Genomic DNA, 27,054 nt, shown 5'->3' on the forward strand with positions numbered 1-27,054 from the left:
TGAAGATAACACAATAAAAGGGAATTTTGGAGATGAAAAACTTAGGGAAGAGAAAAGGAACTACAGATACAATAACATCATTAATAACAAAGTACAAGAAATAGAAGACAGAATCTCAGGTGCAGATGATACAATTGAAGAAATGAATACATCAGTCAAAGAAAAGGTTAAATCTAAATTTTCGGTGGGAGAGATAGCTCAGTGGTTAAGAGCACTAGCTATAGTTCCAAAGGACCCAGATTCAATTCCCAGCAACCACATAGCAGCTCACACTGTCTTTAACTCCAGTCCCATGTATTCTGACAGTTTCATGCCAACCCACAAAAAATTCAATTAAATTAATTATTTTTAAAAAATCTAAAAATTTCGTGACACAAAACATCCAAGAAATCTGGGACAATATAAAAAGACCAAACCTAAGAATAATAGGAATATAAGAAGACTCCAAACTCCAAACCTCAGAAAATATTTTCAACAAAATCATAGAAGAAAACTTCCCCAACAATATCGATAAACAAACAAGAAGCTTACAGAACACCAAATAGATTGGACCAGAAAATTCTCCCAATACATAATAATCAAAACACTAGATGTACAGAACACAAAAAAAAATATTAAAAGCTTCATGGGAAAAAGTCAAGTTGCATATAAAGATAAACCTGTCAGAATTACACCTGACTTCTCAACAGGCACTATGAAAGCCAAAAGTGCCTAGACAGATGTCATACAGACGCTAAGAGAGCACAAATATCAACCCAGAGCAAAAGTTTCAATTATCATAGATGGAGAAAACAAGATATTCCATGATGAAACCAAGTTGAAACAGTATCTAACCACAAACCCAGCCCTACAGAAAATACTAGAAAGAAAACTTCAACCAAAGAAGGCAAACTACACCCAGAAAAACAAAGGAAATAAATAGCCTGACAGCCACAAGGCCAAAAGACAGGAAGCATGCACCCACACTCTATCTGCACCAACACCAAAATAACAGGCATTAACAACACTGGTAGTTAATATCTCTTAACATCAATAGCCTCAACCCCCTAATAAAAAGACACAGACTAGCAGAATGGATGTGCAAACAGGACCCATCATTGTGTTGCAAATTGAAACAAACCTCAGCAATAATGATAGACATTACCTCAAAATAAGGGGCCGGGAAATTTTTCCCAAGGAAATAGACAGAAGAAACAAGCTGGAGTAGCTATTCTAATATCTAATAGAATAAACTTTCTATTAGCAAAATTAATGGGTAAAGGCATGTCACATTCATCAAAGAAAAGTCAACCAAGATGATGTGTCAGTTCGAACATATATACCCCAAAAGCAAGAACACCAACATTTTGTGAAATAAACATTGCTAAAGCTTAAATGACACATGAAGCCCCACATGTTAAATTTAGAAGACTTCACCTCTCTCACCAAAGTACAGATCATTTTGATGGAAAATAAACAGAGAAATAATGAAACTTACTGACATTATGAGTCAACTGGACCTAACAGATATCTACAAAACAGTCCATCCACAGTAGAATATAAGTTCTTCTTAGCACCTTATGGAACCTTCTTCAAAAATGACCACATAGTCAGGCACATTAGATTAAACTTAATCATTAGATCAAACTTCAAAAACCTGTATGCCACAAACTAGAAACTAAAAAATCTAAATGAAATAGATAAACCACTTAGCAAAGTTGAGTCAAGATCAGGCTAACCATTTAAATAACCCTATAAGACCTAAGGAAATAGAAGCAGTCATGAAAAGCTTCCCAACCAAAAAGAGCCCTGGGCCAGATGGTTTTATCACAGGATTCTAAGAGACTTTCTGTGTTGTTTCAAGGTTTTAGCTATTAGGAATAAAGCTACTATGAACATGGTTGAGCAAATATCCTTGTTGTGTACTTGAGCATATTTTGGATATATGCCTAGGAAGGGGGAGATAGTAAGACCTGGAGAGGAAAGGAGCTCCACAAGGAAAGCAACAGAACCAAAAATCTGGGCATAGGAGTTTTTTTCTGAGACTGATACTCCAACCAAGGACCACAACCTAGATAACCTAGAACCCCTTGCTCAGATGTAGCCCATGGCAATTAGTCTCCAAGTAGGTTCCTTGGTAAGGAGAACAGGGACTGTTTCTGACATGAACTCAATGGCTGGCTCTTTGATCACCTCCTCCTGAGGCAGGAGCAGCCTTGCCAGATCACAGAGGAGGACAATGCAGTCAGTCCTGAAGAGAACTGGTAAGATAGGGTCAGATGGAAGGGGAGGATGACCTCCCCTATCAGTGGAGTTAGAGAGTGGTGTGGGAGGATATGAGAGAGGGAGGGTTGGATTGGGAAGGAATGAGGGAAGAAGATACAGCTGAGATATAAAATGAATAAACTGTAATTAATATAAAAAATAAAAATTTAAGTAGAAAAAAATTGGAAGAGCAGAAGTCAAAGTTTTGCTATTCACAGATGATATGATAGTATCTATTATTGACCTCCAAGATTCTACAAGACTACTCCTACAGCTGTTAATCACCTTTAGAAAAGGTGTCTGGAAGCAAAATTTACTTTAAAAAGTCAGTAGGCCTCCTTTATACAAGGAATAAAAGAACTGAGGAAGAAATTAGCAAAACAACACCCTTCACAATAACCAATAAGCAAGCAAGTAAAGACTTGTATGACAAGAACTTCAAGTCTTTGCAGAAAGAAATTAAAGAAGATTTTAGAAAACGGAAAGCTCTTCCATGCTCATGGATCAGTAGAATTAACACAGTAAAAAGTCTTTCCTACCAAATACCATCTACAAAGTCAGTGCAATTCACATCAAAATTCTAACGCAATTCTTCACAGACCTGGAAAGAATGACCCTTTAACTTCATATGGAAAAATAAAAGACCCAGAATAGCCAAAACAATTCTGTACAATAAAAGAAATTCTGGCAATATCAACATCCATGATCTCAAGCTACACTACAGAACAATAGTAATAAAAACTGCCCGGGCATAGGAGGAGATGAGTGAGGGTGGGATTGGGAAGGGAGGAGGGAGGGGGCTATAGCTGGGATACAAAATGGATAAATATAATATAATTATAATGTAATTAATATAAAAAATAAAATTTTAATTTAAATAACTTCATGGTATTAGCATAGGAACAGACAAGTTGATCAACAGAATTGAAATGAAGACCCAGAAATAAAACCGCACTACTATGGGCATCTTCAAAAAATGGTACTGATCTAAATGGATGTCTGCATGTAGAAAAATACAAATAGACCCATATATATCACTCTGCACAAAACTCTAGTCCAGTGCATCAAAGAACTTGATATAAAACCAGAGATTCTAAATCTATTAAAAGACAAAGTGGGGGAAAGTCTGGAAGTCATTGCCCTAGGAGACAAATTCCAGAATAGAATTCCAACAGCATAGGTTCTAGATCAACAATTAATAAATAGGATCTCATAAAACCAAGAAGCTTCTGTAAGTCAAAGGACACTGAATAGAACAAATCAGCAGCCTATATATTGTGAAAAGATCTTCACAAACCTTACATCAGACAGAGGGCTAACATCTGAAATATACAAATAAATTAAACATCAATAAATCAAATAATCTGATTAAAAATGGGATACAGAGCTAAACCAAGAACTCACAAGAGAGAAATCTAGAATGGCTGAGAAGCACTTAAAGAAATGCTCAATGTCCTTAGTCATCAGGGAAATGCAAGTCAAAATGACTCTAAGATTCCATCTTGCACCAGTCAGATGGCTAAGATCAAAAACTCAAGAGACATCACAGGCTTGCAAGGATGTGGAAAAAAAGAACACTCCTCCATTGCTGGTGGGAGTATAAACTTGTACAACTTCTCTGGACATCAATCTGGTGTTTTCTCAGAACATTGGGAATAGTTCTACCTCAAGACCCAGCTAGACCACTACTAGGGCATATACCCCCAAAACACTCTATCATATAACAAAGACATTTACTCAACTATGTTCATAGCGGCTTTATTCGTAATTGCCAGAAGCTAGAAACAACCTAGATGTTCCTAGAGCAAAAAACTGGATACAGAAATTATGGTACATCTACATAATGGAATACTAATTAAAAGCAAGGACATAATGAAATTTGCAGGCAAATGGATGAGACTAGGACAGATCATCATGAGTGAGGTAACCCAGACCTAGAAAGACACACATGGAATGTACTCACTTATAAGTGGATATTAGACCTATAGCTCAGGAAAACCATACTACAATCCACAGACTCCGAAAAGCTAAGTAACAAGAAGGGCCCAAGGGAGAGTGCCAGAATGTCACTCAGAAGGGGAAATAGAATATGCAGCAGAAGTAGATGAAGAGAGGGAACTGGGCAGGAGATGAAATAGGGAAGGAAACAATCATGGGGCTTGGATGTGGGGAGAATGGGGTTGGGCGGTGAGAGGACTTGGAACAAGAAGGGGAAATTTAGGGGGTACATTTCTTTGTCATGCTGGAGGCCTGATACTGGCTTGGCTCCTATGAGGATATAGATGTGACTTTAGCTGAAACTTCTAAGGGAGCACAGAAAGGACATGAAGACTGAAGTGACCACTTCCTAGCCAGTCAGAACTAGTGGAAGGAGGGAAACAGCAACCCACCAAAACAACCTTTAATCCAAAAATTACCCTGCCTACAAAAAGTGCAGGGATAAAGAGAGAACAAAGACTGAGCAAATGTCCAACCAATAATTGGTCTAACCTGAGATCCACCCTAAGGTAGAGAGCCCCTGACACTTTTAATGATATTTTGCTATGCTTGCAGACAGGAGCCTAACTTTACTGTCATCTGGGAGGCTCCAGCCAGCAGTAGATCAAGACAGATGCTGGGACTTGCAGCCAAGCCTGGGCAGAGCTCCAGGGCTTGTGGAAGTGTTGGGGGAAAGAAGGAAGTAACTGGAGGGGACAGAAACCTCACAAAAAGACCAACAGAGATGACTAAGCCAGTCCCATGGGAATTACATAGACTGAGACATCAACTAAGGAGCATTCATGGTCTGGACCTAGGCCTTCTGCACATATGTGGCAAATGGGCAGCTTGGTCTTCATGTGGGGGCCTCATGAGTGGAAGCGTTGGGGTGGGAGGGAGAAGAGCTCTTTCTAACATAGACTCTATTGCCTGCTGTTGGGTCACTTCCCTCTGGCATGGCTGCTTTGCCTGGTCTCAGGGGATGAGGATACACTCAGTCCTGATGTGACTTAATGTGCTGGGGAGACTTGATATGGGGGAAGGGGCTCTGCTTTTCTTGGGGGAAAAAGAGAGAGAAAGGGGAAAGAAGGGAAAAGAGGGGACTTTGAGTTAAAATATTTATTTTCAATTTTATATGTGTTGTAACCTTGTGTAATGTTTGAGCCATATAAGTAAGTTGCTAAGACACAGTCACACCCTCAACTATCCAGTTCTATAACCAGTTCAGATTTGCCTTTCGTAGAGTATGGTGTTCATAATGTAAGAAAGAACTTTTTTTAAATTGACCAGTTAAGCTAAGAATAGTCTAGCGACCCCTCGACAACATTTCATCTAAGCTAAGGCAGCTTCTCCCTTCGCTGTCCCAGAACTCCACAGTTAATACAGGCCTAAAGGAAGCATTAGGTACTGAGCAACATTGCTGCAGCACATAGCAAACACCAAACACGTTCCCTGCAGTCAGTGTGTCTGTCAGTCCTTCTCTTCCTTCAACTCCTCTGTTGCAATTTCTAGTTATATTCCTGAAAACAGTAAAGTAACATAGGTTTGTGAGATAATTGTATTTTTTTTAACGTGGAAAAAAAGAAATTAGACCCAAAAGCACAAACTCCTTTCTTCTTTGACTAATAAATGCAGATTACAGAATCCCGTGATCTTGGTCTGACTCTGATTTGCAGACTGACGACTTGAGAGCAGATGACAGCTGCAGACAGTGTGGAGGCAGAGCCACCTTGCAACATGTTTTGTCAAGTTGAAGCCTCTGGCTCTGACCCAGGCCCAATATTCCTGGAGACATGATGAAGTGTGAAAGGCACTGGCAGGCATTTTAGACTTAAGGGGAAAAATAAGTTATGCAGAAAGGTAAAATGTAAACCAGGAGAGTCAAATATTTGTGAGCTTTACAGCAGAACAGGCAAAGCAATAGGAAGTAGTGAATCCCCATGGGGAATTTCTTACCACAGCAGAAGATTAGAAACAGGACAGGATGGATCAGGAAGCTTGTTTTTCCAGCTGGACCCTCCCTGCAACATGAGGTTGACTTGGGAATGACAGACAAATGCCAAACAAATGTAGAATCCAGAGTTAATGATAGAATTTATAGCCAGAAAGAGAGTTGGGGGGGGGGGGGGCAGAAAGAAAGACAGAAGAGAGGAGAGTGTGGATTAGAAGGAAAGACTATTGTAACTTGAACATTTTAAAAGGAGAGAAAAATAGCGTTTTGCCTGCAAATGTAGATGTCAACATTAGGAAGGAGGTTAGAAATGACCTAGTCTAGAGAGTCTCAAATTGCATAGCCACAGGAAGTGAACTTCAGACAGAGACATATGTAGAATGCCCATGTGGACCCAGAAAGCACAATCTGGTTTAAAGCATAGAGGAAAGATTTCTCTTTAGGCACTTGATTCAGCTCAGGCCTGAAAAACTCACTCAAGGCACTTAAGCAAATCTGTAAGCCTTTGAAAACTACTCAGCCTCATCTACACACCCCCTGCCTTTATTGCCTCAGGAAACAGGCCACACTTTCATTACATGAAGAGGAATCCAGGGATGGCTGGCAAGTCATGTGTTTGCTGCTTTGGGTTCTGTACACACAACTCTCAGGCGATAGAAACTGAGGCACCCAAGCGATCAGGTAACCTTCTCTGTTGCTTGTTAATGAACAGGACACCAGAGGGTCCACATCTATTCTGAGCAGAGATTCTGAGGGCGAATGAAACAGGTTGCACATAATAACCTTTCCTTGTCTTTGTGTAGATGTTATTGTCATCTCTAACTTCCATAACATCAGTAGCTTCTAAAATAGTATTCCTGCCGTTTCCTCTCCAGTCACTCTAGAGATATGTGTTGTCTTAAATACACCCATGTAAATTAAAAAAAAAAAAATGGCTATGTGAGTCTAGCAACTAGAGATTTTTTAACAATATATTTTTATTATTAAAATGGGGGGGCAGAAAACAAAGGATAGAGGTAGTGTAACTTCTAATGAAAATCATGGGTTATCTGATTATACATTTTTAAGATTTTTTTACAATTATCACATTCATAGGCCTATCAAAGACAAAAAGACAAAAGGGGCTAAGATATGTCATAATCTTTAGCTGAGCTTTTCAGAAGGAGAATCCAAATGAAAACAGACAGAAGAAAAGAAAGACTGTGAAGAGAAAAACTTGCTTGTTAAAGATGATGTGTTTAGTATTGGTCTGAGTTGGGAATACAAACACGTGGATTCATAGTTCTGTTCACAGCCTAGTCCCTCATTTATGGAATCTATTTTCTACCATGGAGATGAAGATCAGAACTACACATCAACGGAGGACTGGGAATGAGACTTTTTCAATTCAGAAGAGTCTGAATAAGTCACCTGGTAGCCTATGAGAAATAAATGTGATTCTTAAAAGTCACTTATGTATGAAAACAAAGCCTTGGGAAGTGCAGTAACTCTCAGCTTAGACATATCTCCTATCTACAATGCTAGCTATGATTTTAAGGCTTTAAATGTCATTTTCCCTTTTATCAGTAAACTGTTACAATGCTTACTATTTTCTAGGAAGATGATTGATATATTAATCAAATCTTTTTCATTTTAGTTAACAGCCTTTTTTTCACTGTTAAAAAAAGATTCTAGGGTCTCTACATATACACAGTCTATGGGCAGTTCAGGCTTCATGTGGGTCCACTAGTAATGGGAGTGGGAGCTCTCTTTGACATGGACTCCATTGCCTACTTTTTGATCACTTCCCCCAGATGGGACTGCCTTACCAGGCCACAGGGGAAGAGGAAAATCTCAGTCCTCATGCCATTTGATGGCATGAGGAATGGGGGAGGTGGGAATCTGGGGGAGAGGAGGGAGGGAGCTATGACTGGGATGTAAAGTGAATAAATAAATAAATATTTTAAAAATCCTCTCAATTGAAAATGCATAGTTAAAAAAATCACAATTGTAGGATAAACATACTAAAATCTGTACACCTAAAGAACCTAAACAAGAAGGACCCTGAGTAAGATGATCAATCCTCACTCTGAAGAGGGAGAAAACAGGGAACAGGACAGGAGCCTACCACAGAGGGCCCTTGAAAGACTCTACCCAACAGGGTATCAAAGCAGACGGTGAGACTCATAGCCAAACTTTGGGCAGAGTGCAGGGAATCTTACGAAAGTAGGGGGAAATAGAAAGAACTGGAGGGGACAGGAGCTCCGCAGGAGAGCAACAGAACCAAAAATCTGAGCCCAGGGGTCTTTCCTGAGACTGGTACTCCAATCAAAGACCATTCGTAGATATAACTAACCTAGAACCCCTGCACAGATGTAGCCCATTGCAGGTTAGTCTCCAAGTGAGTTCCCTAGTAATGGGAACAGGGACTCTCTCTAACATGAACTCAGTGGCTGGCTCTTTGAACGCCAACCCTTGAGTGGGGAGCAGCCTTACCAGGCCACAGAGGAAGACAGTGCAGCCACTCCTGATGAGATGTGATAGGATAAGGTCAGAGGGAAAGGGAAGAGGGCCTTCCCTATCACTGGACTTGGGGAGGGGCATGAGAGAAGATGAGCGACAAAGGGTGAGATTGGGAGGGGACAAGGGAGGGGGCTACAGTTGGATACAAAGTGAATAAAGTGTAATTAATAAATAATTAGTTGATAAATTTTCTATAGTAAAATAATAAATAAAATTATTTATTAATAAAAATTATTAATAAATAATTAGTTGATAAATTTTCTATAGTAAAAACTCTTTGAGTTTTTAGCAAGAGCCAATTTGCCTTGACCCAGGTAGACCCAGGTAGTCCTCTGCACTGTCTGATGTTTTATCATTTTCCTTTATTCCTTTTTTTTTTTTTTTTTTTTGCGTTAATTAGGTAGCCTGGAAAGTTTCACCTGGAGCTTGAACTGGTGTCTAAGGCTAAAAAAGTATCTTAAGTTTCCCTTACCTTGAGTACTTGAGTCTCATCACTAGCATTGAAAAATTGAATACAACAAACAAACAAAACAAAAACACTAACCACTCTACTCACCCTAAACACTGGTAAGCCCTGTTGTGTCTGTGTTTCATGTAATGAGTAATGTCCACACCTACAATGCATCATCTTAGTTGTTAAGTGGCCTGTGCTGCAGAGGCATGTTTCAAGAAGGTCTGGCAGAAGAGGATGGGTGTAAACACCTCACCCACAGTGCCATGGGTGATATCTGGCAAATAGAAGACATTAAGCTTTCAAGGGAACAACATAGAACTTTCTCTTGTTAACAGTCTGAATGAAACACAATTAGAATAACTGTGACATGATATCCACTACCATACAATAAACAGAATCCGAAAACTAAAATAAAAAATATACAAAATAAGTTGTGCAAGCCTTAAAGCAAATTAACTATATGATTTAATATCTGAAGATAATATAATCATTCAATAACTATGTTTCAACAGGGGATGTCACTTACTTCTCACCTGCTCCCCCAACCCCAACCGTGTCCACAGTGTCCACAATGACTTTCATTTCTTTTGGTGGTCAAGCACTTTGGGGTTCTTTGCCAATGGGGGAGTATATGGGAGATGAACAAACACAGTGAAAAAAATCTTATCTGTTTCTGTACTTAGCCTTTCCTTACTGAATCGGTTCAAAGAATTAAAAAAAAATCAAAGACATTTTATTTCTGAGCTTCTGAGGCTTAATTTTTTAAATATTGAAATTATTTTTATTTCAATTGTCATTGAGTGTCATTGAGTAATAAGGTGACCAAAAGTGTATTTATATAGTATAAATATATATTTATATAGCACTGAAGCTAAGGAAGTCATGATAATGTGATGAGACAATTGGCTGTTTCTCTTCAATTCCACATCAATTGAAGGTCAAGAACCTCTCTTCTTCCTTTCCTTGTACATTATGCCTAGATACTTTATACGCCCATACAATATGTGTGATCCCTGATGTTTAGTAAAATAACATGATAGTCTGAGATGTTATAAATAATATAATAAAAGTTTTGCTTTGTTGATAAGCTTTCTGGGCATTTCACTTATTTAAAACTTGGCTACAGTCTTGAGTGACCCAGCTGTAAATTTTGTACACATAGAGGTTGCTTATTCAATGGCCTCAGTGTGTCAGTCTTACTCTAGCCTGTAAATTTTCCAGTTAGATCCCCAAACATTATAATTCAAGTTTTATCTTCAAATATTTTTGCAATCTGTCTTTGTCTAGACTTCTGTCTGACCAAAAGAGTATGTCTTTGTTTAACTCTCTGACATTTCATTGGAGTGAACTTCAGCATTGCAGACATTAATTATACAAATTTAATAAACTCTCTCAAAGAACATTTTTATTGATTTCTGCTTTGAAAAGACTGCCAGAAAAGATGGGCCTTGTAATGATTCTGAAAAGAAAACTCTGGTTTTCCTCTAGGAAGAATACAGGGAAAAAAACAATGTAATCTTCTAAAAGTGTCCAATTCCAAAGCACAGATAATTGGTAGAAGCAGCCAGTGAGTGCTGGCCCTAGTCCCTCCCTGTGCAACAGGACCCTCCCTTCCCTTCAATGGATTCTCACATCCAACCTGAGACATAGTTCTTAATACACAAATCACCCTGAGGCTGGGGAACACCCTATGCTCCAAAGCATGAAATCCACCCCTGGTGGCAAGTAGTGGAGAAAACTGGAATGATACGACATTTGAACATCTTTTCTATGAGAAGCTGATGCCTTTGTAAAAGGAGGATACTAGAATGTAAAGGCAAAATGGGAATAGGGGTGGTGGAAAGGTTCCTTTTCTGATTTTTTTCTCTTTAGTCTAATAAAATTTTCTGCCTATCACTTTAAGTCACACCTACTTGCTCATGCTATGAACTGCCAAATATTTTAGGTATTTTCAGAGAAATCTAATTGCAATGAAAACTAGTAGTGATTCTGACATTCTGAATCTCTATGATACATGATGTACAGTTCCTTAATGCATTTATAGCAGGTCCTAACCTAGCCACATAAAGAAGTAAGCTCCTAGCATTGTAATAAATGAGGTTTTAGGTCATCTAATTTCTCGAAAACCTAAGCTTCCTGCATTTTGATAGTGAATACTGTTGTATCTAAAAGACTGCCTTACTCTTAGAAATCATCAAGATTTTCACTACTTAATGAGAATGGTGGAAAATGAATTCCAAAGTGACGATGAATGCTTCCCCACTCATCTCACAAGACAAGCTGAAACAAGGGAAGTAAGCAGTGATGCACACTGGAATACAACAAAGAAGAGACACAAGAGTCTTAACACTCAGAAACCTGGGATGGCAACAAATAAAGAGAAATTAGGTGCTCTGGAAATCATGACCCTTGGATGATTCTGCTTTAAAGGAAAAAAATGGGACATTATTAGATCCTGGAAAGTTTCCCAGTTATTTCAGCACTCTCTCCCTAAAAAGAACTTTGCTTTGTAAAAAGAGCTTACATTTCTCCCTGATAGCCCTCAGAACCAAGACTGATGCAGCTTGAGAAGGAAGTTACTGTCAGAATTCACTCTGCCCTGTGGAATTCCGCACTGCTACTTCCAGCAGTGGCCAGGGGGGTTTTCAGGTCAGACCTAGGAACTTCAAGTCTCTGTTACTGTGGAGGCAAAGGATGGGGCACCATGGTTCCCCTTTCTGTATCTGTGTCTCTCCATATAGTAAGATGTTTGCAGATCCATACCAATAGCCAAAGGCTTATGCATCTGAACCTCTACAGGCACCAACAGCTGTCCTTTGGTTTCCAACCAACAATGCCCATAATGGCAACTGTTTCAGATCATGCCATTGCTTAGACTGAGGGTAGGGGCTACAAGTACTACTGTCAATAAGGCCAGCAATTCCTGAAAAACTATGACTACAATCAAATAGACAGACCATTGATGAAAATTTGGAAAACAATTCTTATATGGATGTAACATCCCATGTGTGTATTGAAATTAAAACACACACACACACACAAACATAACTTAGATATGAACTCAATAAGTTAAAAGAAAAAACAGACTAATTACATATACATATTACATATTATGTGAAAACGTTTAAACCCAATATGTATCTATTACAGGAAGTACTATCTAAATTGGAAGATAAATATTTAAATATTTATTTTAAAATATCCTGTTGTTAGACAGAGATATAGACAAAGAAAAGAATGGAGGAATGAAACAGAGAGAAAGAGGTAGAGACAGAGGGACAGAATGTAAAGAATATGATAAAGGAAGGAAGAGGGGGAAAATGGAAAGGGGAGGGAGATAGGCTTCAGTACCTTTGGAATACCATAAAATCTCAATTTTTTTCACCCAAAGTATTCAGAGGAGATTAACAGGGAAAAGGTATAGGAGCCCTATTTATTGAAATAATCACAGAAAACTATCCCATCCTCGGTAAACATGAGCATCCAAAATGAGTAGATTCAGTCAGAAAAAAATTATCTACCCAAATATGTTGTAATTAACTTTGAAATCTAAACACTTCTGATGAAGTTGAAAACGCTTTTGCTTATTTAAACTTACTTTACTTTAAATGGACTTAAAGTAAACTGATAGCACTTAAAATGATTTTTTTTCTCATGATGTAGTGTGAGGCCAATTGTCACTACAGCTCTAGGTATGGTGGTTTCTTATAGTTTGAATAGAGTTGAGTCATGTTATGAGATTGGTGACATAATAGAAAAGAGCTGTTATCACTATATATGGACTTGCCTAAAACCCAACACGTTTTCTAGGTTGTTTGGTCGTTACTTCTTTATGAAGTTATTTCTTTTATTATTCATTACTTATTATTTAATTTTTATAATTTTTATTTTTATATTAATTACAGTTTATTTACTTTGTATCCCAGCCATAGCCCCTCCCTCATTTCCTTCCAATCTCATCCTTCCTCCCTCATCTCCTCCCTGCCCCTCTCTAAGTCCACTGCTAGGGGAGGTCCTCCTCCCCTTCCATCTGATCCTAGTTTATCAGGTCCCATCAGGACTGGCTGCAATGTCCTCTTCTGTGGCCTAGCAAAGGCTGCTCATCCCTTGGGTGTGTGTGGGGGGAGGTCAAAGATCCTGCCATTGAGTTCATGTCAGAGAAAGTCCCTGTTCCCCTTACTAGGGAAAACCTACTTGGATGCTGAGCTGCCATGGGACATCTGAGCAGGGGTTCTAGGTTATATCCATACATGGTCCTTGCTTGGAGAATCAGTTTCAGAAAAGACCCCTGTGCCCAGATATGTTTGGTCCTTGTGGTGCTCCCGTCCTCTCCAGGTTTTACTAGCTCCCCCTTCTTTGATATGATTCCTTGCACTCTGCCCAAGGTTTGGTTATGAATCTCAGCATCTGCTTTGATACACTGCTAGGTACAGTCTTTCAGAGGCCCTCTATGGTAGAAAGCTATAAGATAGGATAAACGTACTAGAATCTGTACACCTAAAGAAGCTAAACAAAAAAAGGTTCTGGAGTAAGATGATCAATCCCCACTTAGAAAGACAAATGGGATAGACATTGGAAGTAGGAGAAAACACGAAGTTATTTCTTAATATTATGGTTTCAATTACATGAGAAGAAACAAACAAAGCAGTTGTCAGTATACTAAACAAAAATGTTTCTACAAGATCATATTGACTTCTCAGATTTAAAATATTCAAAACAAAAGGGTTTCAATGGAAGAACAGACTGTAGTTGAAGAAGAGGTAATGAGAAATGTACTCATGAATTTCTGTTTTGAGCATACTATCCTAAGTATATTCCTGAGTAGATGCATCCACTATGCAGGCACAATATAGTACTGAGAGAAAAGGAAGTGAGGTAGAGAGCTGAAGGATAAAATAGACAGATACTCAATGCAATTCCCTGTAAATCAGCAAACAGAAAAGAGGAGGAGCTTAGACCAGGAGGAAGATTAGAAGACTTTTTCCTCCTCTTTCTCCCTTCTTTTATCATTTTCTGCCTCTGTCTCTACTTCATCCCATCTCTCTTTTATTCTTTTATATCTTCTTTTTTTGTCTTTGTCTCTGTATTTCAAATATTTAACTACACATTATATTAAGTTTTTCTTCAGATCTGTATTAGTATAAACAAGTAAAATTTCCCAAATATATCAGTTGTCTTTTATTCATTCATATCTAAGCTCAGATCACTTTTTTTTGTCAAAGTACTTTTTCTTAACTTTATAAGAGAACTTGACCCTTATAACTGTTTGTCTACATATTATGTGAAAAATAATTGAATGCTTTTGTAAGCCTGCATACATATTTGTCTGGTGGCTCTTGCTAAAACTACATTTCTTTGGAAACATGTTCATCATCAAATTTTAATTGACACCATACACTTCAGAAACAAGACCCTTGAGCTATAACTGGACTGAATGCCTTCTCCCCAACGTCTAGCTTTCATAATACAAGAAGCTTCCAAAATAAGGAGGCAACCAACAGTCCTGCTCAGCTATGTAATATGAACCAGCATGGCATCATAACCCAGAAAACGCAGCTGATGCACTCATATCTTTGTGGTAACCAACAGCTCTCTAATTCAACTTAAGACCCACTCAACAAGAGGGAGGCCACACCTGGTTCTGGAAACCTAGATAACTACTCAGTGTAAGTGTAGTCATGGGTATTGGAGGAGAAACTACAATCTCTGCTCTATTAAACCAAGCATTCAGGACAGTTCCAGTTCAAGAGTCTCTGGACCTTGTTTCTGAAGTGCATGGTATCTATTAAAATTAGATAATGAAACTTTTCAAAAGAAATCCTTAACAACAATCTAAATATTTGCCCTTATACTTACAGGTAAATTTAGTCTTCATCTCTCATCCAGAAAACTCCTTTCAACACACAGAGACCACTAGAGAAAATCCAGGCTCAATAGATACAAGTACAACACAATCTGATGCTTATGGTTCAGAGAACACTATGGAAGCAGGGACAGAGAGGTTTTAAAAGTCAGATCTAGGAGTTTGCTATGAGATTGTGTCTTCTAGTAATGTCAGAAACTACATCTCACCAAAATGAATATCTAAACATGAGCAAAGGCAACATCAATAGATAAAACAAAACATATAGGAGAGAGAATAGCCTCAACTCTACACAATGAACTACAGGCAACCAGGAAAGCCTGAAAATGGGAGAAACAGTCTAGGAAAGAGCATACCAATTGATTATCCAATATCAAAAGGTCAGTCCTGAAAATATACATACAAGTAACATTATACATAATGAGCATGTTATATTTAGGAATATATATTGAGGAAAATATTTATATGTATATAAATGGAATATATATCATATCTGTATATGAATTAAAATTAATTTTAATTAAATTATTAAATTATAATTAATTATTAATTTTAAATGCCATGAATTTGAAAGGAAGCAAGGAGGATTGTATAGGAGTGTTTTAATGGAAGAAATAGAAGGGAGATATATTTTATTTATACTATAATCTCAAAAGTAGAAAGCATAGAAAATTTTGATGGAACAGTTTCCTGTAAGTATAAACCAGAATTTCTTGCTTCCAGAAGGAAATGTGGGACTGGAACTAATTAATTTAAGACTAACAAGAGCATCAAGTTTACTAGATGATCATGATCCTGTGAACAAAAAGGCAACATTTATGAAAAAGGAAAACATAGACAGCAGAACATGGTGTATATGAGAGGATTTTGCCTCACACAATCATAATCTTTGAAACTTAGAAAATTAAAAAATGATACGAACAAGGAATTCTGGACTAGCTTCTTCCCTGACTGTTGTCCACCTGTATTTGTGAACTGACACTTTACCATCTTTAGTTATGCCTTTCTTACCAATTTCATTCCCATTAATAGACTTTCATTTCATAGTTTTCTTCATTTCTTTATTAGAACAGGCTTCAAAGTTCCAAGTGAGCAACTGGGGAAGAGGTATGGTCTTGATAAATAACATGGCTGGCTTAAATCTGTAACTCGAGGCTGGGAATACAGGAAACTAATTTTATAATTACCAAATGGAAAACTGCTTATTCCATTCTGATACTCTTTACACACACACACACACACACACACACACACACACAAAATGTCTTCCATTTCATTTTAAAATTTACAAACTTAGAAAGACTGAATGCCACTGACATAGGCACTCTCTGAGAAATGAAGGAAAGAAACAAAGGTACTTGGCTGTTGATAGGTTTGTGTTTTGGAAAGGAAACAAATTTTAAAACAATGATTGGCACTTGAGTTTTGAATTTACTAGCCTGATAATGTCTTTTAGATATAATATGACTAACTGACAAAAAAAAAAAAAAAATAGCTGCAAAGGGTGAGTTGTAATGTCCTTTATTGTTTAAGAACCTAAAAATGGTAAACACTCTATAGGTAAATATTTACAAATCATGGATTCTTCTAAAGATTTTGAACTTTGGAATGTCTAGTAAGAAGATTCATATTATAACAATGTCACCTCGGTTCTTGTTGTTGATATGGTAAAGGGATAAATTTATTATTATTTTTTCCTGTACGAGTTTTATTTCCTTGGGGAGTACAAAGGAATCTTCTAGCATCATGAAACAGGTGGAGCAGCCCTGTGTGAGCAGGGCAGGCCTGAGTCCCCAGTTAATCCTGAATGTGTTTCCTCTTAAGAAACTGTCAGTGGTGGGGAAAACAGATTTTTGAAGTCTTTTTAGTGCTTTGAGGCCATTCTTCACCTTATTAAAATGTGCATATGATTATGTAGGAGGTGATTAGATGTCAGTCTTGCCAACTCCATTGATCATGTCTTGAAGGCTTGTCTTGGCATAATTTGTCAGGGGCAGACACTCCAGGTTAAGGATAGAAGCAGATGAACTGGTGCTGTCAGCTTTCCAAGGACAGAGCTGCTTTCTTACTTTCTACACATGTTCCTGCCCCTTGCAATTACTGAACTGGTTCCTCCCCTATCATTCGGCAGGACTTTCATTATGGCTCTGGATGACAAGGCCAAGAAAGATCCCTTTTGTACTATCATATACTAACAACTAAGCTACATGCTAGCTTCCTTCATTTGTGTTAGTCTGAGTTAAGCCAGCCATTTAAAACTATACCGATCCATCATTACTACTTGCAACTGATGGAAGAATCAAAATCTTTTTTTTAAACTGTATTTATGAACTGAAAACTGGGTCGAAAATCAAAACAATGCAGAACACAAGGTCCCAATATGGTAAAAACAATAAGGGCCAGGATAACATTGCAGCCCATTCTATCCAGCATTTAAAAGGGGGGGTCTTTTCAAGGATTCTGATTTTCTGATGACTACTGCTATGGGGGACAGGAGTTGATTTGTTCCCTAATCTCCTGGGAGGGCCAAAGGAGAAGGATTCTGCCATGAGCAGTAGCTATTTTAGAACAGTGAATCTGTGATTTTAGGAATATCCTAGTCCTATGTTTCAGAGACAGTACTGGTTAAAACAGAGACCTCTCTCATGGAGGTTGAGGTCCTTAGCGGCTCAGCTTGAAAGCAGGGCCTGTGACACTTTGGTCTTAAAGAGGCTTAAAAGAACACCAAGGTACCTTCAAATATAACTACTGATCCCAATTAAATCTGCAACCTACCAAGTAAGCTTTCTACCCGGCTCTGAATACACACCAATGTTGAAAAGTATTAACTGTTGAGAGTATTAATGTTGAAACGTATTAACTCTTGGGAGGAGCAAGAGGAGCATTGAGGTCAAGCTCTGGCCCTTGTGAGGGAATCTGATCAGATACACTTTAAAGACTTGGGTGAGTGTTTTAACAACTGTGGATAGAAACTCAGATCACAAGTGGGAAGTGTGTTGTTATAATGTTTTTTTTTTAATGTATACACCTTACCCTTGTTCATTCAAATGTTGATTTCTACCCCCCCACCCCAGTTTCAATCCGGATATTGCATTGTGATACTCATCCTAAGCATCCTGTCTCAACTTGCTGTAAACTTTCAAATAAAGTAACTAGACACAATGTTGAGGTGGGAGGAGCCAAAGGGCAGAAAAAAGGGGAGGAGCAAGGGCAGGAAATGAGTGGGAGGAGAAAGGGCAGGAGGAGAGCTGGGAGACAGACGTGGAGCGTGAACCAGACCTAAGGTTTCACAAAAAGCAAGTATAATGTGGGAAATCTAAATGTTAGGAAACTGAGGGTTTGGAGGTTTAGGAGGGAGTAAATATTTCCCAGCATTGTGTTCTAGGTTAACTAAAAACCCAGTCTCTGTGTGGTAATTTGGTTATACAGCTGTTTAAGCTTAACAGCAAGCTTTACTAGAAGATAAACCAATAGTAAGTATTAATAACCACTTACAACAGAAGTGCAGAGCAGAGGATGTTGTGTTTAGGACTATATATCTATAATCCTATGCATATATGCATGTAAAAACAATTGATGAAAAAAAGAGGCCCTGAATTTGATAGATAGCAAGGAGTATATAGGAGGATTTGGAGGTACAAAAGGGAAGGGTGAATGATGTAATTATATTGTAATCTCAAAAAATATAGAAGCAATAAAAACCCCAGAATTTTTATCATAAATTTTATTTTGGCAATGAGTCTACTTAATTATTTTATTTTTATTAATTATTATAGTTTATTCTCTTTGTATCCCTGCTGTGTCCCCCTCCCTCATCTCTTCCCAGTCCCACCCTCCCTTCTTCTTCTTCCCCAATATCCCTCCCCTAGTCCACTGATAGGGGAGGTCCTCCTCCTCTTCTATCTTGACCCTAGCCTATCAGGTCTCATCATACTACAATTATTTATAATTTTCTTTTGTAAAAAATCTTGACAAAATTAATTAGATAAAATTGCAGTGTATTTTCTTTATTCTAGTGTCATTATTTTCTTAGGAAAAATATCTGGACATAAAATTCTTGATGAATATATTAATTTGTTTTAAGTCTTTTGATATGGACTAATAAATCTCCAGAGGTATAGCTCATTTCTCATCAGATTTACATTTAAGGTAAAATTGTATCTCATTTAAATATATTCCTCTTTTCAATTTCTGTTCCTCTAAGCCTCATAATCTATTACCTGTTCATTTTATTACACAAATGTTCCCTTCATCATCCCACCACTCCCTGGTCATATGTAGTGTTTTACAGTTCACAATAGCATGGGGTCAGAAGAGGATGAAGAAGTAATAGGTTGCTGGTGTTTACAGAAATGAGGGTTCTGATGTCAGCATGGGATATCAGCTAGCCTTTGACTTTGGAACTAATTTCTGAACTATGTTAGTTCCAGTGGTTCCTTTGTATGTTCTGATCAACTGTCTTTAACACTGAAAACACAGTCACTACTCAAAAAGAAAATTACAGATGCAAGCATTTTTGAAATCTAAATACTATCTAGCAACTATGGTTAAATTTGGCTTGACAAAGGCAAGAAAGAGTTCTTCACCTGTCTAGCATCTCTGTGCCCTTGTTCTGAACTAACAGTTCAAAGGACAATCTGAGTGAATCTTGACCCTTTCACTTACTTATGTACGAATCTATTACAGATTGCCCTGTTCCTCCTTCCTTCTGACTTTTGTCTATTCTTCTTTCATCTTTATTCTTATTCATAATTTGAATTTTATTCACATAATTAATAGAATATTCACACAACAGTGCCTATTTCTTAACACTATTACCTTTCAATATTTTCGTGAATGTTTTTGTTAACTGTCAAACATGTTTTCTTAACATCAGAACATTAGTTTGCAATTTTTTTCAAAAGTGATTGAACACTTTCGTAATTCTTCAAGAAACATATTTCCTGTTGTATATTATATTCCAATATTTTAATTGGAATTATTATTTATTTATTTCAATATATTCCAATCATTTTAATTGAGTCACTTCCTTTTTATGTTTCTTTGATCATATCCTTATTTATGAATGCACATACATCCTTTTCCACATAACAAATTGCACATGTCATATTGCTTCTGCTTTGGTTTTCAGGTTCTGTCTGTTTTGTTTGAGATGGGATCCTGCTATGCAGACTAGGTTGCCCCCAGTCACCCTCCTCCTTTCTTAACTCCATGGAGACGTGTGTACAGATGTGTGCACATCTTCAAAAGCTGCTTTTCACTTCATGTTGTAACTTACAGGATTCGTAATCTCACATATTGCTTGTGAGATCATAACAGAGATCTGGGTAGGACACACATATCATTCTCTGCCATTATTGCAGAGGTTATACTGAGTTTCAGTATGTATTTTAACATGAATTATTTAATGATTCTTCTCTACTGTTCCAAATTTACCTTTTACACATGTGATCTTTTAGGTCACAAAACGCTTATTAAATAAAAAATGATTTTTACCAAATTGTGTGGTATTCTAATTCTATAACAACTTAATTTTATGACATACTTGGCATTTACTGAAAATCTTTTCTATGTACCATGTCACCATTTTAAATAATAGCCTTCCTAATGACATTTTAATATTTATTATGCAGTTCTACTTCATCACTGCTCTATTTAAAATGTATTTATCTCTTTTTACATATTAATACCATCTAATGAGATCAGTAGCAGCTAACTAACTCAACATATTGGTGTTTGTAGCTGTATTGATAACAAAGACCTATAAATTAGATTAACTGAAAATTTTATTAGCTTATTTAATTTGACTGTTTGTGGTGTGTATTATGTCCATTGTTTCAAATTACTGTTTTTCCTAAAAGTCTTTGACTCATATCATATAATAATCCATAAAATATTTTAAATATTGAAATCAAATATTTTTTAAAACCTCCTTTTTAGCCAAAGACAAGATTTACAATACTACTGTTGTTTATTACTTCCTTACTTTAGGAATAATTTATGTGTTTTCTGGATATTGCAATGTTGTATTAAACATTCAAGAATCAACCAGGTATTATGGCTCAAGTCTGTAATCCAATTACTTGGCAAGTTGAAGCAGGAAAATTGCCATGGTTTCAGGGCTAGCCAGGGCTACATGATGAGACAGTCTCAAAACCAAACAAAAAATTGTGAATATCTTCACAGTTAGTAGATTTTGTAAGCTGCTCGTGAAAGAACATAAGATTCACTTCCCAAAAGGAATGTATGAGCTTGGTCTCAATTGACATCCTCAGGGTACAATGGAGTAAGGACTAGATACTATCAATGAAAGACAACACAACTTCGATCTAGAAACATCTTGTGGACTCACTTTTGTCTTTTAAAACCTTATAGCTGTACACTGTTTATACAATTCCCTTCTTGTTTCTGGTCTTGGGAAATACTAAGCAGCTATGTATGTGATAACTCCAGCGAGGGTTAAGTTCAGTGTGGCATCAATATTTCCTGTGTCATTCAGTTGAGGAAAGAAGAGGATGAGTATATGAGGACAAGGTCCTGGGCTGCTGCAGGATTCCATCACTTGTTGTATTGGGAATATTGGAGACTCGCTGAAATGTAGATTAGAGTACACAATGTCACAGTTAATGGAAAATTACGTAATACTGACCAAAATATAGGCGCATGCATGCTCACAAAAACTAAACAAAAAGATGCCTTGTGTTTGAGAGAGAACGAGGAGGTATGTAGGGGAGGAGTTGAGAGAAAGAAAGGAGACAGGTAAAATGATATAATTACAAAATTATATATATACATATTAAAAATTTTATAGAGAATCACTGATGTTTGAACTGCAAGATCTCCCTAGAGTTCAAAAATAAACACAAAGCATGGCACATATGTAGACAAAAAAAAAATTATTTCATTTCTAAGTTCAGTTTTAGCCTACAAGGGAATTTAGAATGAACTTCTAGCAATGCTATGACTTAAGCACCATGAGTCAACATGAGAGGGGAATCTTACTGTGGTTCATACAAGCAGCATTCTTCCCTGTCCATATAAATGGCCTGTGAAGTCACTTATTATTAAATAATTTTTTTCATACAGTATAATCTGATCATGGTTTCCCTTCCCTTAGATCCTCCCAGATTCTCCTCACCTTTCCACCTGCCCAACTCCAAGCCCTATCTCTCTCTTTAAAAAACCAGCCAGCCAGCCAGCAAGCAAAATAAATAAATACATACATACATACATACATACACACATACACACATACATACATACATACATACATACATACATACATACATAAACAACAGAATAACACACACTCCATAAAAACAAAATCAGGAAGTATAATATACAAACAAAGGACCAGTCACTCTATGAGCGGGTTGAAGGCTTCCAAGTGAACTTTCTTTGTTATACTATGAGGCAACAAACAAATCAGCAACAACTTGTCACTCTGTTTTCCTAACAATTTCTTGTAGTGTGGGCTGAGTGGGGCAACATAAATAAAAAAGTAGCTTGAAGTAAGAACACATAATCGAAAGCCCAGTTGTTGAGGCAGATTCCTGCAAGTTGCATACCAATCAGGCTGTACTGAAAGACCCTGACTCACAAAAGAAAACAAAATAAAGAGTTTCTGTTTAGATTTGATTTTTTAAAAATTTATTTTTATACTTGCATTCAGATTTACAAGCTTTGTTTCTTGTGGAGGAGTTCCTTTTTTTTTATTGTCCTTGTATTTTCATAAACATTTAATAGAGCCAAGTCATGTAACCCTAGTTACTCCAGAAGATCACAGGTGTAAACACAGAACATGTTCAAAAGATAGCCTGGATATCTTAACAAACTCTGCCTCAAAAGTTAACAAAATAACAACAAACCAAACAAAAATATTTCTTGCCTACATGTGCAAGGTACTGTGTTAAATTCGCAGGCATGCTAGAAACCAGTTCATAAGCTCTATCCATTTAAATGATTTTCATTCTAAATTCTCTTGTACTCCACTGATCTAGGTATCTATTCTAACACCTCTATTTTTTAAATAATTTTTATTTTTATATTAGTTACTTTGTATCCCAGCCATAGCCCCCTCCCTCAACCCCTCCCAATCTCACCCTCCCTCATCTCCTCCCTGCCCCTTTCCAAGTCCACTGATAGGGGAGGTCTTTCTCCCCTCCCATCTGACCCTAGCTTATCAGGTTTCTTCAGGCCTGGCTGCCATATACACTTCTGTGCCTAGCAAGGCTGCTCCTTTATCTGGGGGGGGGAGGGGTGTCAGTCAAAAAGCCAGCCATTGAGTTCATGTCAGAAACAGTCCCTGTTCCCCTTACTAGGAAACCCACTTGGATACTGAGCTACCATGGGTTACATCTGGGCAGGGGTTCTAAGTTATATCCATACATGGTCCTTTGTTGGAGAAACAGTCTCACAGAAGACCCCTGTGCCCTGATATATCAGCCAGACATCAGGGGAGGAGTTCAATAAATAGAGAAGACTTGATCAACTTTTAGTTAAAAGTCTGGGCTATTTTTCTTTTGGCTAAACCAGAAAATGTCCATAATGTGAACTATAAATAAAAATGTAGCATTTTATCTGTTTGAACTCTTGTCACCGGAGTCCCACCTGAACCACTTTCTCCAATTTTCTCTCCCAGCTTTCATTTGAATCAAAAGTACTCCACACATTTATAATTAATACATTTCACAGTGCAGTTCCGACTTGGACAAATTCTATGGCTTTGCATTGCCTATAGAATAAAATATCTAGAGACAAGACATTCTTTTTCTATCATGTGGCCCTGTCTGTGTCATGCTTCATAATCTTTGCCTTTGTCTTGTGGTACACTATGCTGATGTCAATTATGAGCATGCTTTCTGATGAACCATTCTTCTCTTGCTATAGTCAGAGTTTTTTTTTTTTTTAATTTCAGTAATCTCATATTATTCACCTTTAGGTCAATTCAGTACTTATAGAAGATAATTTATATAATACTTAAGACTCACCTGTTCAATGAAAATGTCCCTTAGAAGTGTCAGCTTTAGATGGTAGTACAGTAACAAACATCAACTGCAAATGCAGGATTACTCAGAATATGGGAGGAAGTAACTAAATAAAATGGAAAATAGGAAACATTTTTAAAGGGTGAACCCAAATTTAAGTTTTGTCATAAATCATGAAATTGTGTTAAAAAAAGAAACCTACAAGTATAAAACACTGAAAATTGCATGTTCGTAATTTTTTGATATAAATTATCTTTCACAATGTGCATAAATAGTTTTAGAGGTTCATGTTTGAATTTTATCTCTCTCCTTTGTGGATTTCTTAGGCTTCTTATTTGTGTACATAGAGATTTTAAGCTATTGATAGGAGGTAGATTTTGCTTTCTAGTATTCAAGCTTTGCGGTTATTATTTAGCACAACCCTGACTGTGGCCAATTAGTAAACATGAAAGAAATATTTAAAAGAGCTACACTTCCATCAAGTGCATCCTACTGGGGGACTTCAGATGCCCTACGAATGTGAATCTGGGTCATTCAGGAGCACAGAGAGCATGTCTGCTCTTGCTGTCAAGAAGAAAATGTCACTGCAGGAAAAATAAAAACACAGATACCCAGTCCCAGCCTGAAAGCCACAGCTAAAGAAGGCATCCTGACACAGGAGGGTTAACCAAAGAAAGAGAAAGCACTGCTGTGGAAAAGCATAGTTCTAGAGAAAGGCTTCCTCTCTGGGAAATGCCAAATACTGCTTCACGCTGTTCCCTAGAATGCCCATCCCCCATCCTCCTAATTATATTAGGATCTGCAGAATGGCCCTGTGGAAAACATGTGTGAACAGTAACCTGACACGAGGTAATTGTAGATTCTCTTAAATTCTTTGTTGTTGTTGTTGTTGCTTTGTTTTGTTTTAGAGCCTGGACTCACTGCTCTTTTGAGCAGGTGTGGGGTGGGGAGACTAACAATTATCCGCAACTTGTGAAGCTGTGGTGGTATATGCCACTTCACAGTATGCATATTTAATTAAAGTGGCTCATGCTTATTCTTGTGCCTCTGATCAGCCCAGTAAGCCCACTTCTGAGATTGTAATATGCTACTCAGGTTTTGTATTTAATCCCTGGAGATATGAATATCTAAATATCAATAATGTTGAAAAACCAGTCTTCGTTCAAAACAGCTATAGCAAAAAAAAATGTATTATCATTCATATCACCCTGTAATATTAAAAGAGAAACTTGTTTTATGAGCAAGTAACGAGGTAATAAGCAACATATATGAGGAAATTTTTAAACAGGTGGCCCAGAAAGTAGTTGCTGAAAATAGGTTGGTATTTAGGACATGATGACTGCTATTATACCTTTTATCATTTTATTTTAAATTTTCTCTCCATCTATTTTTATTGATGTTTATGTTCATATCCACATCATACCCATAATTTATGTCATTTCTTTATAGAAAATTATACCCCCTTGCCCCATGCATTCCAAATTAAGAGGTTCAGAGTGAAGCACTCTCCTCTTGGGGACATGTGAACTCTGTATGTTACATGAAGTTACTCTTGGGCCTTGGGGAAGTTCACTACCTTCACAGCCTGAAACCACATAAGGGTCTCTTCTTTTCCTGAAGATGAAATCTGAACACTAGACAATATGATCTAAACTATAGACTACCGAGCAGACATTAGTTACTATTTTTAACTTATTTCTTGGTGATTTTCTACATGTACAAAATGTAGTTAGATCACACATACCATCCATTGTCACTCCAATCCCTCCTTGATGACCCATTAAATACTCCTCCCAACTTTATGCTCCCATACACGTACATACTGATGCTAATTATGTCTTGCCTTCTGTGAAAGGATGCAGGACCTTCACTGGAGCATGGACAACCCACCATGGCCACATCTTTGAAAAAAACTGACCCTCCTTTCTGATAAACCATCAATTGCAATAGCTCCGCTACTAACTGTGAAGCCTCTTTTTTCTACAGGCAAGAGTACTGAAGGGCTTGATCTTGTGCAGATCTTATGCAGGCAACTATAGCTGGCATGAGCTTCACCTCAGAATTCTATCCCAGTTCTACCAGACTATGACTTTATTGGCTTGAAAATAGAGAAATCAGTTTCTTTCTAAAATAAACATTATTTTATTTTGATATACCTTTAATGGCTATGTCCCTCTGGAGTAATACCATAAAATTCTCTAATTCTCTCTTTGTAGTTAGGGGCATGAACAAGGGGCACGGCACAGGAAATAGATTCTTTAGGGTGATTGGACAGAGTAAAGTATGAAGAAGGATATGGGTTCTCTCTCTTCTAACCCAGGTATTCAGATCTGGTGATTGCAAAGAGATCTTATGGATACAGACATTTCATGTTGGGGAGTCTCTGAAAAACACCAGGGCCAGCAGAGAGAAACAAGATGGAAATCTAGTTCAACATGATTCAGGAGCTGGTTGCTGGCTAAAACTTCGAGAGTCTGACCCCAAACAGTATATTTTAGGCATATTTAAGTACATCAAATTTTTGGAAAAAAATTTCCTGATTATAATGAACTCAATGCTATGTGTACAACAAAGCTTACAACACAATTTCATTAAAACACTTTACAAAGTATGTAATGACCTCTTCTGTAAAGCCGAGTTATACTCACTGAGAACCAATGTTCAAGGTAAAGGTCTAGTGGGGAAAAGTCTGAGATAAACATAAAAGTCTGGGAGAGTCAGGAATGGTCTGGCCCTGCAGACAGAGCAGATCACCAATCTATTAAAAATATCCTACTCCTCTGAAAATAAAACAGGTTATACATCTCCTCCCTTTTAAAGACAACCCTGCTTTCTCACTTCCCTCATTTCACTAATGCTTATCTGTGAGCACAAGGACCTCATGCCCTCTTCAAATTCATGTTGGCAAAGTAGAGATCATACATGCATTTCCTGTCCAGATTCATGGCAAAAAGTCTTTTAGACCCAAGAATAGAGTTTTTCAAAGGACAGATAATGGTAGACCCTCTTCAAGTGAAGAAAGCAAGGAACAAATACATTCATGATCTGGATCTTATTCACCAAAGTTACACTGCTC

The sequence above is a fragment of the Meriones unguiculatus genome, chromosome 1, assembly GCF_030254825.1.
Source record: "Meriones unguiculatus strain TT.TT164.6M chromosome 1, Bangor_MerUng_6.1, whole genome shotgun sequence".
NCBI lineage: Eukaryota > Metazoa > Chordata > Mammalia > Rodentia > Muridae > Meriones > Meriones unguiculatus.